At 35.7% G+C, this 16,992-nt stretch overlaps 1 protein-coding gene across 1 annotated transcript in view; it reads left to right on the top strand.

The window, feature by feature from the left end:
• Positions 1-16,992, top strand: part of fbxw7 (F-box and WD repeat domain containing 7) — a 164,039-nt gene that overhangs the window by 31,094 nt on the left and 115,953 nt on the right. Inside the window, exon 2 of the mRNA XM_026203782.1 lies at positions 2,480-2,535. The gene's annotated coding sequence lies outside the window, so the exon portion shown is untranslated. The remainder of the gene's footprint in view (positions 1-2,479; positions 2,536-16,992) is intronic.

Below are 16,992 nucleotides of genomic sequence, written 5' to 3'. Positions count from 1 at the left end.
GACAGCTTTCCTAAAAATATATATCCTATTCCTAAAATAAGAAATATCCCAATATATCTCCTTGCTGGCAGTATCGCAACATATTGTATCAGAACCCCTGTATTGTGATATATATCATATCGCCAGATTCTTGATAATACAGCCCTATTACAATACAGCCCTATTTTGCCTTGGCTGTGTGTCTATAGCCTGATATGGAATTGAGTGTATATTATGTGTGAAATTAACAAAATAAAATAATTTTATCCATGAGCTCCATGTAAGCCCCTTTCACACTGCCATTCCGGCAAATACACGGGAAAAGTGTTCCTGCAATTGTTCCTGGGTCACTTTCACACTGCCAGTGATTACCCGGGATATGTGCATGCTTTCACACACAACCCGTAAAGATCCCGTAATGACATGTGATATCACGCCGTGACGTGTAATGTACGAGTTGAAAACGCTAGGAATGTTATACTTTTACTGAAGCAAGCGATCTCGGCGTCAGCGCGGAAAGTGAGGAACTAACTGATCTCTACTTCATTACAGTTTGCACACATTTTTTTGTCACGAACCTTGATCTTCCATCAAAACAGCCGGTAAAAGAGTCGCGAGATAACTTCGACACGGAATTAGATCTGGCGTTCTGGCTTTAGAGTCATCTGTGTTTCTTTTCCTGTTGCCTAAATGTTGGTCAGCATGGTTTTCTCTCCTGTGGAATAATGTAAGCATGTTTGCTCTAGTGTTCTTCCAGCTTGTGTTTTTAATCATAGGAATCAGTGTTAGATCTCTAGCCTGATTTTGGCTATTATGTTCAGGAGTTTAAATAGGATTAAATAGTTTTGTAAACTGTAAATATCTTAAACATATTTTATTTTATTTTTTTTACTATTTTGAATGACCATAAGTAGGTTTTATTTTTTATTTATTTATTTTTCTCAAATGTAGCACTGTGTATGGCTCCGTTTCACATGTATCTTAGAGTTTATTGTTTTCTGAACAGTAGGAATTCAACTGCGTTAGAACCATGCAAAAATAAGCTTGTGAAACAAATTGTCAGGCTTGGGAACTCATGTGGTGCAGTTAGAGTTCACTCCAAGTATAGAGGAAAGCCTATGTACTGCACTCATATTAAAAGCAGAGTGTAATGCAATGGTTGTCCTTTTGTCTGTGTCTTATCTAATAATTATCACTCTTGCCCAATGCTGTTTCAACCCCCCATTGTCAATTTTGTAAAAGGTACTTGAGAAAATCCTGGGAAATTGTTGTCATTTCAATTTGAGACACCTTTTTTTTTCTCCCTAGGTGCATGTAAATGGTCACATGCCATCTAGTCTCGCAGTGCTAGTTTTTTGTACTCTACTGTCTTTGTCATGTATTAAGCCAGCAGGAAGTAGACTGTCCTCATGTTACCTCTGGGATCAGAGTGAAAGAAGTTCGAATTTGTGTATGAAAACATTTCTTGTGGTATAAGTTACAATGAATGGTGTGTGTATGAGTTGGTTTCCTCTCAGTGGCCCCTGTTCTCTATGGTCACGCCTATGGTGTTATTGAACAGCATCGTAGAGTGCATTTCAGGTTATACTTATTTTCTGTGTAATCTGGATGTATGTTTTGATGCTTTCACTGTCATTGTCCAAAAATCTAAAGTTTTTTTTTTCTTGTTTTGTTAAGGAGTTTTTGGTTAAATGCCTGAACTGAGTCTGTGTTTAACAGAAGGTCAAGATATTTAAACAGTTAATTAAATTACATAAAATAATTTTTTTTTCCCTTTAAAAAAAATAAAAAATATCAGTTTCTCTCAGGCTGTGATAATTGAAGTCAAGTGACCATGGTGTAGTTTGTTTAGCCATATTTATATTTTAAATCGTGCAATTATATTTAGGCTTTAAAATTCACACAAAAAAGTTGTTCATTTATGAAGATTATCATCATTAATCAAGTGTAGGTGTAAGAAAAAAAAAATCTTCAGTAGTTTAAAAGCCAATGCAGAAACCATATGTTGCTACCAGGGGTGATGCTATCTTCGTGTTTGCCCTACAAAAGCCCTGTATATAAAGTTGCGATATAATAGATGCAGTGACAGATCTTTTCTTCAATATTGTGATGAGTGAAAAAGTGAATCAAGAAAAAAACATGCAGGGCAGGGACTTGGATACAGGATTCTGTTCATCAGTTGTTGATTTGGATGTAGACAGATGTAAATATGAGCTTGTAGTCAATCGTTAAGAAGGATTGGGGTTTATGTAGACTGAATTATTGAAGAAGTCTGGCATACATCACTAGCTTATGAGGTAAAAATAAGGTAAAAAAATGAATGATGAATCCTTCACAATAAGATTAATAAGGTGTTTCCATTCCATGACTGCATGTGTACTAGAAATGGTTATTCTGCAGCATTTTGAATGAAATTAAGAGGTTTGGTATGTGAATCCTTCATAACAACAAGAGGAAATTAGATGACCTTTAATGCCCTTTTAATGCTCTTTATTCACAGAAGTCAGAGGTGGAGAACCACATCTGAAGGACTCTGAGCTGCCAGACGTGTGAATCGTAAGTAACTACTTGATGTATAAATTTGATCTTCTGTTACTGAAGAAAAACCTGTATTGAGAACTTCACTGCCATTCGAAAGGCTGTATTTATTTGATCAAAAATAGAGTAAGATCATAATATTGTGATTTAAAAATGCCTGTTTTCTGTTTTGATATAAGATATACATATTGAATTTTCAGCAGCCATTACTCTTAGTCTTCACTGTGAAAAAATATTTAAAAACTATTGAAGTATGTTGATTACAGCTTGAACGATATATTGTTTATATATTATTTTATTTTACAGCACATATAATGCAGATTAAATGCTTCTGAATGGTGTAATTACCACTGTTGGGAACATTACTTTAAAAAAGTAATTAGTTATAGTTACTCACTACTTGTTCCAAAAAGTAACTGCGTTAGTAACTGAATTACTCTATAATAAAAGTAACTCGTTAGGGGTGTGCCGGTTTCAGAATTGGTGATGACGGTTATGACGTGAGTCAAAAGTGACGGTCCATAACATAACCGTCGGGGGGGGGGGGGGGGGGGGGGGGGGGGGGGGTTAGTGGATCTGCCGTAGAGTCAATTGGTTGTTCTTGGAGATAGCGGGTTAACTCCGTATCAGCGCCACTCTGATCGGTAAAGGGGCAGAGATTTCAGACCTCCGTTTATTAAGGAGATCTGTCACAAAACTCATCATCCGCACCAACGTTTTTTGAGCAAATTTCTAAGCCGCACCCGCCCGCCATCCACTGATTGTTTTGCGATGCAATGCTTTGCTGATGCGAGCCGCAAAAAAGCCATTGTCTGTTCTAGAAAGGATGCAGCAAAGATATTTAATGCTAATGTATGAAGCATAGGCCTACGCTGAGTTTCATTTACGATGAGATGCGCTCTAGTTCACAGTGCAGTGCAAGTGAACGCGGCGCGCTGGTGCTTCCATGTCACGGTTATCATTGTCTGCTATATTTGCTTTTTATTTATTAAAATACACGCAGTTGGTTGATGAAACATTTATTAAAATTAAGATAAAATTTGTACAAAACGAAATTCGTTTTTAAGAAAGGTTTTCTACAAAGCAAAATTTTATGAAGTGGTAAATATGTCTGACGATTTACAAAAGTTTATTAAGTGGTAAAAACCATGTCTCCCAATATATTGCGCATCTTATGATCCTATCTAAAAAATGAAAATAATTTTTGATAAAAAATGTTTGTAAAAAATATTTTAATGACACTGTTTTGGCGGTTATAGAGTTCTAATGACGGTGTTCAACTATAACCGCCGGTCTCACGGTTATATACTAACCGTCACACCCCTATAACTCGTTACCAGGGAAAGTAACTATTTGCGTTACTGTAAAAAAAAAAAAAAAAAAAAAAAAAATCTATGTCAGAGAATAATTTTTTTTGTTGTTGCAGTTTTCACAAGTCAGTTGAATGAGTAGAACAGACAGGTGTTCGTACATAACTTTCGATATTTATTGCACGTCAACAGACAGCTGTTTGCTGAGTTTTATCCTGCACTTCAAGTATTATCTTTGTAAGAAAAGTGTTTTTGGCCACTAGCTTTGTAGATGCGTGTCACACATTACATGTACACATTGCATGCACGTTCTTGCCTATGACCACCTTGAAAATGCCAACTTTTCATCGGATTGCTCCTGACTCGCCATTTCTGCTGCTGGTGCTGCAAATCTCTGTGTTGCTGCTGCGTGTGCCGACATGTGTGTAAAAACACTGGCTCTGATTGGCTACCATGAAACACATGACACTGCCTTAGCCAATCATAATCGCTTATCTCGTCATTAACCCACCTGCTCACTCGCTGTGTGAGCCAGGGGTGCGTTCGGATTGCATAGTTTATTAAATCAATGCATAGTAACACACCGTATTTAACGTTCAATAACGTTAACGGCGTTGTAATGACGGGAAAAGTAATTAGTTAGATTACCCCATTACTGAAAAAATAACGTAGTTACCTAACGCCGTTCTTTTAAACGTCGTTATTCCAAACACTGCTAATTACTTAGTTTGTCCCGCAGAGCATGCTCCATTGTTTACTACTGGAGACCCAGGTCAGTGTAGTGTTGAGATGCACGGATGAGTTAAAATTATCACCGCTCCAAATTATCCGCCCACCACCCACCCCCACCTATATTTGATCGTCACATTACAATTATTCTAATTCTTAGTTTTGTGTGATGATATGATGAATGGATGGTTCATTTTTAACAGCAGTTTCAGTGATTTTAGAGACTAGATTTTAGGGCTGTCAAAATAGCTGAAAAACTAAATTTTAATTTTTTTTACTTAAATATGATCAAAATTCAAATTATATTCAAATTTAAAATTCATAATTTCAGTTGGGGTGAAGAAAAGCTTTTTGCTTCTCTTCTGAGGCCACAAGCAAAATATTACTAATGCATGTTTATTTAAAGCATTAGAATACATGACTGTGAAAAAAACAACAAAAAAACATATTTAAAACAATGTTTTTGAACCAATTATAATTAAGTTGCTTAAAGAACTATAAACGAAACAGCATCATGTATGCATGCATAGTTAACTACAAAGGGTCCAACGGTGTTCCTCTAGAAAATGTGCGAAATATGTGTTCTGTGTGAATGTCTTGGTTTCAGTTTTGATGTAAACAAGATCTTCTCCACACACGTTGATGGCTTCACCTGGATAGGCTAACATAAACCTTATAATGAAATGACACTTACATCTTCATCGCATCTTGTGCGCCACTGATAAAGGTCAAGGATACTTTGGTAGTCTTCGCACTGTCCACATTGTAATTTTTGTCATCCGCGTGCAGGCGATCTTTTGAGGACCACGCGGAAGGTGCGTGTACACAAGGTGAGTGATGAGACAGAAGTGGTAGGCCTACTACGTGTCGAACTCGATTGCCTTTTGAAAGTTGTGTGGACGCAGCTGTGCGCGAGATGGAATGGAACACGGATTGTGAAGTATATCCAGGCTTATAATCAGGCAGCCTCGTTAATGCACACCTAAAATGTGTGTATATATATATATGTGTGTGTGTGTGTGTGTGTGTCTCTCTCTCTCTCTCTCTCTCTCTCTCTCTCTCTCTCTCTCTCTTTCTCTATATATATATATATATATATATATATATATATATATATATATATATATATATATATATATACCAGATAAGCTGTTGTTGCAGTCGTTAATCCTTCTTTGGTTTTCTTTGAGATTATGGGTAGTTTGGCAGTAATTGGACTTCCATCTGCAAATATTGGTGGAAACTGATTCATCCCAGTGACTTGAATCTTTTCAATCAGTTTTCCTAGATTTATTTAGATCCATTTACTGAATGACATCGGATTTGAATTTTGATTTGTTTGTTTGAATTTTCTCTTTACTTGTCCTAAAAATAAATCTCCATGTTGGTTCTGAATTTACAATCAATTTTGCTCTTTGGAGAGACTGTGCTTTGAAGCTTTAGATATGGTACCTTCATGGTTGCTACAAATGCTTTTGAGACGAGCAGTCCATTCAGAACACTCACCACCATTTGTTGTCTTCTCCCGGATGGGATAGCTGTACCATTCACAGGATGAAAGACAGAAGGAAGAAAATAAAGGTGGAGAGACCCACCCAGCCACCCATTGTCTTTGGTGTTGAAGCAAGGAAGTGAACTTTCACACTTCCCCTCAATGTCGGTCACAAGACCCACAGTGTGCAGCCCTGCTACACTAAAGAGGGATTTTTGTGAGACAGGCAGCTTCATATTCAAAGGTCTATGTTTGTTTTTGTGTCTCTGCATTTGCTTGGGGGAGTTGTGTGCTTGGCCGTTCAAGCAACTGGTTAATAATGTATGTCTCGTCACGCTTTTGTGAATTAAAGGTAAACTGATATGGTGCAGAGGGAGGCAGCTCTTTCATTGATTAATTTTTAAAGAGCTGCACTGCTAGAGGCCACTGGGCTGTTTATAATACCTTGCTTTAAAAAGATGTGTTGAGCTGAGAGAGAGTCCGTGATAAATTGTAAGAGAAATGACGGGTAGAAAGCGTCTGACGGCCCCCTTAATATAAAATGTTATATATCAGTGATGAATTATACATAAGCTCTGAATGCAGTATGAGCTACACAGTATGATTTGATAAGCGTGTTTGAAAAAGAAAATAAATATGTATAAATATTCAGGCAACACAAATGGACTAAAGAGTGTGAGTCTCTGAGGGATTCCCGGACATAGTATGGTCTAATTCAATGCTTAAAGGCCACATGAAATCCTGATTGACCCTGTTTGCTTTCTCGAAAAATTATATTGGTCTTACTGTTTGATTTATCAGTGCACATCATTTTAAATAAATAAATAATTAAATAAATACAAATTTCCCCAGTCGATAGTCTGTATAATAACCTTTTCCAACTATTTCTGGGGGAAAAAGAACACAGTAAAAATAGTAAACTAAAATTCCAACTCAAATCTGCATTATAACCCCCACCACACTAACATTATTTCACTCTGCACATTGTTTCACTCTGAAATGCATCACATTATGAGGGTAAACTACTACATTTGTTAATACAGTTTTATTTCAACTTCATATACTAATTGCATAGTTTGAGGGGGAAAAAAACAGATTAAAGCACTATTTAATATGCTGCATGTTGATATTTGTATTCTCAGGTATATCAAATGCTTAACGGTGTTAATTATCGGTTTACTTAGAAATATGTGTGATTGCATACATTTGCTGATACATAAAACATATTTTGTTATATACTCTATTATTGATAAAGGACCATGAATACTTCCGGAATTTATCATATAGTCAGCATGCTAATGGCAAATATAAATATTTGTTTGTAAAAGTCTCAGTTGTTCTCTGACCATTTCAAGGAACTCTGGGGTTTTAAGAAACATAAATCACTTCAAGTTTTATATTTTAAACAAAATGCTTTTTGTTTGCATAATCACTAAAACAATAACATTACCAATGATCTTCAGATTTTAAATGACAACTTGACTGAATAATAGCATGTGAAATATCTAATGTAGATGTTCAAAAGAAGCTTTAAAAAAGTTTAATAAAAAAGTAAACCTCACATTTCAGCCTTTTTAAATAAAGAAAAGATACAAGTCGAAATGATAATTAGTTAGTAAATTATATGCATTTTATTTTATTCGTAAAATTGGTCAATTTTTGGCCAGACAGGAACTGAACACAGACTGAATGTAAATACAAGTCTCTGTAAATCCACTCGCTGACAGCAGGTGGCGCATATGGAAAAGCCGAATTAGAGCAGTTTCCTGTAACTTCCTTCTACAATGCAGTATTGTGAAAACACTTCCTTTAGGTATTTCATGGAGCGAAGACAAAAAACAAATGCCAGTAAATAATTTCTGAAAACCTTCAGAGGTACATTCATATAACTAATTAGCTCATACATTAATTTATATAATTCCCTTAGCACTCTTTTAAAACCTTCCAGCTTTTCTGCCCTGTTTTCATTCAAAAGGAATCTACTCTACGTACTGTGCGCACGTGTTACTGAAAACTGTGCTTTATGCTGGACAGTATTTATTTAACACGAGTTGTTTAATTCACGGTAATCTAAAATGGTTTTAATAATACTAACTGTTGGGGATTTTTATCATGATTTATCTTCAAACCAGTAATTGTTACATCCCTATTAGGTAGTCTGTGAATGTGCAACAAGGCGCACGATTTTGTGTATTTGTTGTGATCGGAAAGACTTTAAAATCTGTGTGGTCCTCATTTACAAAATCGCTAATTGTAAAGTGTGATGGTCAAACCTGAACCTCTGCAGTGTTTCCCTTTCATTTTGCCTGTTCTTCTATTCATTCCTCTTTAATAATTCAACTTTCCCTTTGTGGTTCACAGGAGAGGCCACTGATGGCAGCCATTAGGTCTGCACGACTCCATCGTGCTGCAGTCCAACTGTCCATTTTTAATCATCCCTGCCTGAACCTTAAAGGCCCGGGACACAGCGTTGAGTTTTTGGATAGTTTTTTTTTTTTTTTTTTACGTTTTCCACATGTTGGCTCTTGCTGGGCTCATAAAGGTGCCACAGTTTGCCCACTTAAACGTTGAATCCGCATCGGTGAGAACTCTGATTGGATGTTTGGTTTAGCAAACTAGATTTAAAGCAATAGTGATGAAAATGAGCAAGTAAATGAATGGGGCACAGACATGGTCTTAATCATTCCAATATGTGAATTTTTCATAACAACATGAGCTGCTTAAAATATATAGTTATTAACAAATATTACAAATGGTAAACAAGTGCTGCTTTGTTCACATTTTGTGTTTCTGTATCTCTCACATAACTTAGTTTTGTTTTCTCCTTTTGAATGATGAATATTGATAGCTGCTGATATAGACCATTAATTCCTCTCATGCAGGCTCAGAATGCACATGTTTTGCATTCGGTTGTAGTCTGAGCAGGGTTTCAGTCTGCTTTTGTCACCACTAGTTCTTTGAAGTTGGCTTGGTGTGTCCTTGTCTTAACCACTACACCACACACCACCTCACTTCCAAGTCCAGCTTTGACCCATTTGTGGGTCAGTGCCATTTGAGTCTCTCATGGACGAGACAGTTTCTGATCTGTTGTAGTCCCAGTCATTCTTACCTCAGCTTGTCTACATCCTTTGTTCTCAGTTTGGCTTACAGCAGTCAAGTCTTCAGGGGTTTTCAAATGAGTTCATCTCTCAGGCTCCTGACAGTGAATCTGATGTAAGATCCATGTAATTTGACTTTAACTGAGGTGTAAACACCAAACATTTGTCTATTCGTCTTCATATAGTTTGAGAGGAGTGAATATTTGAATGGATTTATTTTTAGTGTAAACATCGTCATTTTATTTTTTTGTTTTGTTTATGGCCATGTTATTATCTTACCGATGGAGCCATTGAAAGCGTGTCAGTGCTTATTAATATTTTCCGTTTATTTCAGTTTCATTTGATTGTTATTTTTACACTTTCAGTTTCCACTCGTTCTAAAGTTTGATTTGTAAACATATATAAATTGTTTGGTCCCACTTTATATTAGGTGGCCTTAACTACTATGTACTTACATAACAAAATAAGTATAATGTACTTATTGTGTTCATATTGTATTGTAAAACACTTTTGCTGCTATTGAGGTGGGATAGGGGTAAGGTTAGGGAGAGGGTTGGAGGTATGGGTAAGTTTAAGGGTGGGTTAAGGTGTAAACTATGGGTCAACAGTGTAATTATAAATGTAATTACAGAAATTAAATACAGATGTAATTACATGTAGTTAAAAAAAAATATAAGTACAATGTAAAAACATGTTTGTACACAATAAGTACATTGTACTAAATTATTAATTAAAATGTAAGTACTTAGTAGTTAAGGCCACTTAATATAAAGTGGGTCCGAAAGAAAAAAAAGGTGTATAGGAACAGTAAAGACGTTATAATGTTTATAATGTTACAAAAAGTGTAAACTTTCTATTCCTTGAGTAATCCTGAAAGAAGTGTCATGCTTTCCAAAAAAAATACTAAACAGCACAGCTGCTTGGATAATAAGGAGTGTTTCTTGAGCACCAAATATGCATATTTACAGTGATCATGTGACACTGAAGCCTGCAGTAATGTCTGCTGAAGTAAATAAGTATTATACCACAAATTGTATCAGTGATTATAACATGAACTTGGAATATTTTTTTAAAGCACAATAGGTATGTTCTGTAAATAAGTATTATACCACAAATTGTATCAGTGATTATAACATGAACTTGGATTTTTGTTTTTTAAAGCACAATAGGTATGTTCTGAGACAGCAACATTTTTGTTGGGTATTTTTAGAGCCAGAAATACCCTACAATGCTTTTTAGCTCACTAGGTTTTTTTTCTCTCCTATCCATTGAAAAATGCCCAGTTTACTCCGGTCAGTATTCTCATTCATGTTTCGGAAACGCTGCTTGAAAACAGGAAATGCACTTAGCGAACAGCAGTTAGCCCACCCTGCCCGGCTGTTGTGGTGACCGGAAGCTTTGATTTGGATCTGGTGCCTGTGCAGGGTATTGTTACCCTGGTTACACAGTGCTTGGTTCACAGCCCCACTAGAGGGCAGTATATAGATATATTCAGTTGCATGATCCTAACCAGGATGAGTGCTGCACAGGTAACATTTAGGCAGTACTGCATTCAAATTCCTCATGCTGCTTATTTCTTTCACCACTGATATGCAATGTATCTCACACTGCATAACATACAGGCTCTATTAAAACTGAGTTGATCATTTCATGTGTACTACTATTTTGGAGTTATACAAACTTTCTTTTGATATTCTTATAGCTTTTTTATGTCAATCTATGTTTACATTTTAATAGTATTCAGTGTTTTATGCTCAGTAAAACTGCATTTATTTGGTCAAAATACAGTAAGAATAAATATTGTGAAGCATTAACTTTAAATTTTAAAAACATAGTTCAAAGTAAATTATTATGTGATGCCAAAGCTTTTCTGCAGCCATTACTCCAATCTTTACAAAACCATTCAAATAATCTTGATTCACTGCTTATATTATTATTATTATTATTATTATTATTATTATTATTATTATTCAGTTATATTAAAAGCAGTTGTTTCTTAATATTTGTGGAAACAGTGATTCATTTTTCAGGATTCTTTGTAAAAGCCTAGAATGTCAAGTCATATTAATTTTAGTACTTCTCACAATACACAATGTTTTTGTGCAGCTTTACAGAAAATGATGTAAATGTTAATGATAATATAAAATCTGCATTCCTTGTCGCAGTTAGCAGATGAGTCAGGTGATAATGCAGTATATATTTGCAATCATATAAACAAGTCTAAAATTGTACATGTACTGCGTTTTTGCTAAATACAATTATTAATTTTAATACATTAATTTGTTTCAAGCGAAAATGATTACTTTTTGATTATAGTAGCATTATTGCATTACTTTTTCTCATTTCACTTATTTTCATTCTTGACTATGACGGATGTTAAAAGTGGATTAGTGTACTTTTACAATTAAACTATATAAATGTAAGAGGAGTGACGTAAATATGGGGAAACCGTTCCAAGAAGGATCCACAGTTAAAGGCAATATCATTTTTTACTTTCCTATTGCTGTTGTCCTAACTTATTTTACCTTCCTCCTTATATTTTAAACATTGTTGCTGTCTGTGATGCTCTGAAATCGATCAACCTTCTAATGACTGTAAACCCGTTTAACTTGAATCCTCATTAACTAGTGTGCAGTTGTAGATGAGAGAGCAGCGGACATGTTAATGAAATGCCCATTTGTAGCAAACTTAATGAGGAGAGGCGAATATTGAATGCTGCGTTCGAAGGTATCACTAGTTTTTAATGGAAGGGATGCAATTAGTATTGCAATCAGTATTACTCCCCAGGCCTGGACATGGATTGGAAAAGCTGGCTCAACTTTGAAAGAACCTTTTAAACTTGGGTGAAACTTTATGAAGCACTGAATCATTTTCATGTTTTGCATATCAATGAGGTTGTATGAGTGATCGCCACTTCTAGAAGCACATGATTTTGCTGTGTTAGGAGCGTCAGGTCATGAATCTTCGTACAGGCATGAGACTGTGTCTCAGTTTTTGCAGGTGTTCAGATGACTCACATTGGCTGCAGCATATTGGCACAGTCAGTCTAATAAATGGCAGGTAATGATCCCCCCCTCTGCTCTTGGCTCTCTCTTGCTGTTGAGCCGACGCAAACCACTCGTTTTGATGTTGGCATCAGCAGGTGTGATTTCATGCCAGCCAGAATACCAGCTGACTGTTAGACTGAAGCCACTTATTCATGCAATTTTGGCACAGGCAATTAATCAAGGGGAATCATATTACAGAAGGTTAGAGGCTCATTTTGTTGTTAGGGGATTGTGTCAGTGGATTTAGTTGTGGCTATGATATTCTTTTCAGAACAATTCTGAAACAAAGAATTTGCCAAATTACTGACTTATAAGACTGACTTGTAAGTACATATGATGATTCAAACGTGAGTTTTGAGCAGTGTAGAGAGTAGGCTTGTTTGTTGTTTCTCCGATCACAAATGCAGACATGGTTTTAGCTTTATGCAGCGTAATGCACAATGCAGTGCATCATATGTCCCCTTTAAAAGATTAGACACATTCTTGTTTTCAAAAACAACTGGATCACGAGGAGCTAACAGAACAGAGAATTTAATTGGGAGCATTTTATTAAATTTTTTTTGCTGTCAAATGATTAATCATGAGAAATCACATCCAAAATATACATCGGATTGGTTGTTTCTTTAAATTATATAAAAACAATATATATATATGTATATATGAATGGTATTATGTTATACTAAAAGATGACACGTAGAAAGAAAAAAAAACATATCTTAAGCATGCAGAATAACATAAGTGGACTTTGAACGATTAATTGCTGCTTTAAACGATTAAGTAATTATGGAATCTATAATTGTAATCGCTATTAGAAATTTGATTAATTGTGCAGCCCTAATATTTATATTCATATAATTTATATTATATTTAATATATACAAAAAAAAATTTCTTAAATGTATTCATGCATGTGTGTGTTTATATACATAAAAAATATATGCACATATTGTGTAAACAGACTTTTATAATCATTTGACAGCACTCAATTTTTTAAGCTTGCTTTCGAGTCATGAAATGGTTACGTGTTAGTCAGAATGTTAAATTTTTGTCGTGGATGCACTCTTCTCATAACGACATGCTGTCCCACTGACAAAACCATTGTTTTTATGATCATTCATTGCGATCACTTCCAAGTACTTTAATATTGATGTACCCTATTCATAGTTTTGTTTATTCAGAGCATTTATATTATTTTGGTGTTCAAGTTCCAGTGTTTACATATTCTAAAAGATGACACATCATGAAAATCTGACTTTTTCCATGTCTCAGCCTCAGAGGAGACAAGACAGCAGTGGATTTTTTTATTTACTGTATATTACGCTGCTGCCACACAGATCTAATATAAACATGCAATTTATTTCCCAGCTGTTTACCTTCACAGACATAATCGACTCTTTTTAACAAACTTGTGTGTTTTTGACAGTTTAAGCGCAATATGACATGAGAGGCTGTAGCATGCCTTGTTACAGCCACTTTCTGTGCACGTGTGTTGAATGTGTGTGCAAAAAAAAACTGAGCTGAAACTTTACAGAGGCATTCTGGGGACACCTTAGAATTGTATTAAATATTGTAAAAAGGGACATAATATTCCTTTTAGGAATCAAAAATGAATTGTTCTCTGAAAATGTGTATCATTGATGTAAATGGTCTTAAAGTGACATTATTATTGTTTAATGCAATTATTCCTGGGACAGTTTATTGTCTTAAAAATTGTGACTGTCTGATTTTCACCATTTGCTGTGCATACTAACACTACTGACTTACGCTAGTTAACCTCAATAGGCATAATAGAGGCAGGACTAATAGGTCTAGGTCGACTAGTAATTTACCAGCTAACTAGTCGATGATCATGGCTTATACCTATTTTAGACTAACTTTGCAGGCAGTATACCAATAATTCAATTCGTCCATATACAGCTCTTTCCTTGCTGTGTTGTTCAATTTGCATTGATATTGAGGATTTATTAAAAACCCCTCCAGGTTATTTGGAAATCAGGGGGTGTCTGTCTTAAATTGACCTTGCGTGTCTGTTTTATTAAAGACTTGTTTCCTTCATATTCAGCACACTAGCCATATCTGTCTAAAGGTCATTTGATGTGGTTGTCTGTGAATGTAAAGTCATCCAACAGAACTTTTTATCTGGCCGGTTGCCTCTGCACATGCTACAGCTTTTGTTCACCAATAGTCTGACTGCTGCATTCCTGATTACAGGAAATTGATAACTCTCACCTGGAACAATGACTGTTGTGTAGGTAAAACAATGGTTTAATGTTTCGGGAGCAGTTGCTACCTTCTGCCTGGGTTTCCTGATATGATTCTTACTAAATGATCCTTTGTTCTTTGTATTTTTCTCCTGACAGCCTTTTGGTATAATACTTTATCAAAGAACTAGAAAAAAAATGCAGTGCAGTGTTGCATTTTGGTGTAATATGGACATGCAACACATTCAGAATTAATCAACTTTTAATAAACTGCAGAACTTCTTTCGATCCGGTGCCAATTTCGATACCTCAGTTTCGATACCGGTTCCTAGCGATACTTTTTTCGATACCATATGTTTTAAAATCCATTTTAACAACACGCATACATTAAACACAAAACTTTTATTTTTCACCTTAATTAAAACAAATTCTGGTAACACTTCACACTCAGGATAACGTTATTAATACAACTGGTTGTGCTTTTTGGATAGGGGTGCGCCATTCAGGGGCAGACTGGGACCAAAAGGTTGCCCTGGACTTTCTGGCCCACAGCAGCCCACCACATCATAACGCAAACGCCCCTGTTTTTATGTCATTTATTAATTTAATATTTAAGTAAAGAGTTTGGGGATTTTAACCAATAGGGCAACTGATCCTCTGAAAAAATGAAGAGCAGCTGTTACTACACAGAGCCGTTGTTAACTGAGAAGATGCGCATGATCCACGTTCATTTTCAGCGTTTATTTGCGCATCTTCTCAGTTAACAATGGAGTAGTAACAACTGCTCTATGTGAAATCATGCACCTGAGGGAATCTACCGCTGATTAGAGAACCGGCTTTACTGACGAGATGCGCATTAACGATCGGCCGATCGTGATCGAAGCACCCCTAACAGAAATCTACAATTATACCAGCACAATGTATAATCTCACACTTTAACTGCTTCTATCCTTGAACACTAAATGATTATACAATCAAAATAAAAAAGCAGCGCTGAGTCATGAGTCTAGGAGTACTAACTGGTATCATACACACTCCGGGCGCGTTGTTTAACTCGAGCAGTGGTCTAAAACAGTTTATTTACCAAACGGCCACAAGTTTACCTCAAGAATGAACAATGAGGCATAGATAAGTTTGAAGTTCAGTGTTTAATAAAATGGAGCAAATAGAAAGAGCAATCTATATTATAGCTCTATAAATGAAGCATTCATTATTATTATTATTACACAAAGACATTTCGATGAAAATGCTCAATATACAATTCATTATGTACATTAACAATGATTCGGGGCGAATATAATGTAATTTAATGGAAAACTATGTGAATGGTGCTCTGAGGCGCAGCAGGATTTTCTGTCAGCTGCATTTAAATCCGGATCTGAAGTTTCTAGCTCTGTTCAGCATGCAGTAGAGTTGCAACATCACGCACACGCACTCTTAACAGTACAGCTAAGCGCTGTTGTCTTACCGTGCCAAGAAATCCGTGCCGATAATGGTTTTTAATCGTGCCGCGCTGTACGAGGCTCACGTTAAAAATACAGATATGACATTCCTTAGAACCATTCGGGCTGACAGTAAAAAATGGCTATATTCAAGCGTGAATGAATATAGTTTTGCGGGGATGCCAGATGTTCAAATAACAAAAACGATTATTTGAATGTCAAAATTGAAAAATTAATGCCAACCCATCGAATGAATATTTGAAAAATTTAATATTTTGGTCCAGCCCTATTAATTATACATACTTTAAGCTTTTTTTCTTAATTGGTTAGCATTGGGGCAAATTTCATAATGCTTTTTTCAGTATGGAGGTTCTGAAAAGGTTTTTTTTTTTTTTGTGTGTTTTTAAGAAAAGGCATGGGATAAAAGGACACAAGCCATGTATGGGAGTTGTGCACGTTTGATTTGGGCCAATAAGGGCAACAACTCCGAACACCCTAACAAATTTTCACCAGGAAGTGTAAAAAGCTAGTAGTTTACTTTTTTTATTTATCGTTCCATTTTGCTTTTTAAACTACCTTTCTTTGTCACATTCTATCCTGTTATTGAACCCCTTTCACCTTTCCTTTTACTTGTTTATGGAGTAATCTGAATGGCTCTTCCTGTCCCTCTGTCTGTTTCTGTGAAATCCACACTCTCAGACCTTGGATCGTACCGGATCGATGTGAAAGCGGGGAGCTGACAGTGAAAAGCAATATTCATAAATAATGTACACAGAACACAGCATGATCTTTCACCTCTTTTCTCAGTCCTTCTGCAGACAAACTGTTTGCCATCATATCTTTAAACTGTTAATCTGGAACTAAAAGAAACAGTAGCAGATCTTTATCTTCTGTATTGTGTGTGACAGATAATCAAAAAAGAACAAATGCAGAGCAAGCTTTGTTTCTAAGCATTAACTGTTGATTTGGATTTTGAGATTTGGGAAGTTGTACTCAAAAGTGGATGCAGATGAACATGAACTTGCAGGGGCAGAGTTAAAGTAGGCTAAGGTTGGGTTGCACCAACAAGGATTACATTTAAGCAAAGTTTGGAGCCAATCGAGAATTTGTTGATCTGGATTTTATTTTAAATTAAGTTGTGTTGCACCACATTATTT

The sequence above is a fragment of the Carassius auratus genome, chromosome 26 (assembly GCF_003368295.1).
Source record: "Carassius auratus strain Wakin chromosome 26, ASM336829v1, whole genome shotgun sequence".
In the NCBI taxonomy this organism is placed as follows: Eukaryota; Metazoa; Chordata; class Actinopteri; order Cypriniformes; family Cyprinidae; genus Carassius; species Carassius auratus.
This window is presented reverse-complemented; position numbering and strand designations above follow the sequence as displayed.